Here is a 3,133-nt window from a genome sequence, read left to right as displayed (position 1 = left end):
TCTCTCCAAAAAGAGATAGCTAAAAACCTAGTGAAGGACTAAAGAAGCCTTCAACTAATAGAATGTCCTAAAAAATAGGAAAAAAGAGGAGATCATGAAGAGCATCACTGAAGAATGAAGAAGCCACAAAATTTGTCAAAAAGAATCTACTGATCTAAAGAACCTCCATGAAAATAGAAGGCTGTGAACCAAGAGTGTCTATATGGTAGATGATCCATCTCACCAAAACGCATAGGTAGCTAGCCACTGCAATCGCCTAGTATATAGGACCAAATACTAAATACATATCTCACTCCATTGAACCATTGAACCAAGGAAGCATTAGAAATGACAGAAAAACCCCCCCTTAATGCAGACAGGGTGAGGTGACAGGCAACTGAAAAAGTGGCCCAAAATCCTCTGTAGAAAAAACCAAGAACAACGAGAGAGAGGAAGAGGTACAAACACCTATAAAGGTACATGTCACTAACACATCATGGGGCTAATGTCATGGAAGGGACATACTTGAAAAAGGAAGAGGACACAAAATGGCATACAACTAACCCCCCCATGGCACTTTATAATATAATGCGAGTACAACTATCTCAAAACAACGTTTAAGATCTCAAAATGCAAGAGTAACACTTTATCTCAGTGTGTTTACATAAATATGCTTACAAATGATATCAACAATGATCATAAAGGAAAAAAACTAATACAATAAATAGTACAACCCAAAAGAAAAGATCCCATGCCATGAAAATGATCCTTGAACCTAGAACACCCAAGATATCAACCATATTGTAGAAAAGAAAAAAACATGATAGAAAGAGCATGGGGAAGAATCAAAAGGAAATTATAGCATTTTTGAATAGTAGATAGAACCAGCTTTCCAAAAATATAACATTTTCAAAAAATGGAAATGGGATGCATAAGATATGCTTACCGGAGTGAAAAATAGAACATTCAAATTTGACTACAAAAATAGGCAAAAAAATTGCATCAAAACCAAAAAATACCTAAACCAATGTCTCCATCTCATAACCAGCTCTTTGGTGCTTCTTTCAGATCAAAAAAAGACCTCCATATGCTCAAGTTATGGCCAAACAACCATGAGTAGGTCAAAAAGGGATCTGAAGAGGATGCAGGAGTGCTAATGTAGTGCTGATGTTAGAATTTCACTGTAGTAAATTTGACGGCTTGGAGGATGTCGAGGTGAAAAAAGATTGCCATGTAGCAGTATGACTACAAAATGATGACATGGCCATGGCCACGTGGTAGGTTCCAATGTGGCACCTGTGCCATGTGGCACGTGTAGAACCTACCAAGTGTCTGAGGGCTATAGAGTGGAGGAACCCAACGGAGCTACAAATAGGGGTGGCATGGCCACCACTACTCAATGGGTCCACCACCCTCCCAGTGGTGCCATTGGAGCTTATTACCCTTGTAACCACCACTACTAGGTGTGGCCTCCTAGTAGCTGCCCTTGCGGCCACCTCTATCAGGCTCCTCCATTCTGCGGCCCCTAAACACTTGGCAAGTTCTACACGTGCCACATCAAATTTTTTCAACAACTCCTAGATGAAAACTAATAAATAAATTCATTTAACCTAAGTAAACTTAAGTAAAGCATAAATAATAATAATTTACTCTAACATCAACTCTATTCTTAAATGTCTTGAATTTCTCAAACTCTTTAGATTTTTCTCTAATGAATTCTACCCACATCATTCTAGTGAAATCATCACTAAGAATCATAAGATACCTTTCACCATATAATGCTCTTGTCTTTTTAGGACCACTCAAGTATGTGTGCATAATATCCAACTTTGCAGTTGTAGTAAATTTCTTGCTTGGAAACAAACTTTTCTTCTATTTTTCCATTACTTATTACTTACACAAATGTAGTACTGACTTTCACAATGTTATCAAAGTTGATATAATAATTAAAACTTTGGTTTTAGTAATGTAGAGAATTTTGAGGGAATGGGGTTTTAAATGCCTCCAACTCAACAAATGATTTGTCTATTTTAATGGAAAGAGCTGAGAACCAATAGAGTTAAAAAAATTATTTTATACAATATTTTTCCACATTGTATTCTTTAGGGCTAAGAAAGATAGTTCAAAGTTGAGAGAAAGGAAAATTTGAAAATAAATTTAATAATAATATAATTCCAAATGTATGAAAATCATTTTTGAGGGAGATCTAGATTATGAAACAAGATTTGTTAGACCTAGCTTATACTATTATGATATATGCAATATTTTACTATTTTATTGCCATCTCCAATTATTTTGAAGCGGTTGGAATTATGTATCGCACAAACTATAATAAAAAAAACTAGTGCATTATTGTCTTCATTTAATGTGCACTGAAAGAGAAATATATTCTGTAGTCTCTAATGACGTATTGAGCATTTAGATTTAAATCAAATTAGTAAACTTATATTTTGAATATGATTTGGATTTAAAATGAATTAAATCTTTTTTTTTCCTTTAGTAATTTTATTTATTTATTTGTTATGTTATCTCTTATAATTGAAAATGAAGCCTGTTGAAAATAACTTTAAAATCATTCAATATTTACAATCATTTTGCTAATAAAAATAGTTTAATATAAAAATAATAAAAAATCCTAAATATAGAAGAAACCTCCCAAAATAATAAAATTCTGAGATAAAAATAATAATATAAATTTGAAAAGATCTTCTACTAAGCAATCTACTTACAAAGTCAAATTAAAAAATTTCAAGAAATCATTTTTGAAAAATTCTCTTCGTATTTTATAAATATTTTCATTTATTTTTCCTTATAGCTATTTGCTATTTTCTTTTGAAGAATCTACTTATATATTTAAATTTCAAATTCAAAAACTTGAAACTATTTTGGAAACAACATATCTTAATTTTATTTTAGATAAATGAGTGTTATTGATTCTTTTTGAATTTATTTAAGATTTCAAGATTTTTTTTTATCGGTAAACAACCAAAGCCTCATATTATATTAGATAATAATAATAAAAAATGATTACAAGTTTCTCCATTCTGACGAGTACTGGTAGGAGAGAACGGAGTAAGAAAACCTCTAGTCTAGCGCGAGACCTATGTCCTTTATTATACGTGAAATAAAAGGGGCATACCCCAATGAGAAAGAA

The sequence above is a fragment of the Cupressus sempervirens genome, chromosome 6, assembly GCF_028749045.1.
Source record: "Cupressus sempervirens isolate cs-2001-9-10 chromosome 6, ASM2874904v1, whole genome shotgun sequence".
Lineage (NCBI taxonomy): Eukaryota > Viridiplantae > Streptophyta > Pinopsida > Cupressales > Cupressaceae > Cupressus > Cupressus sempervirens.
This window is presented reverse-complemented; position numbering follows the sequence as displayed.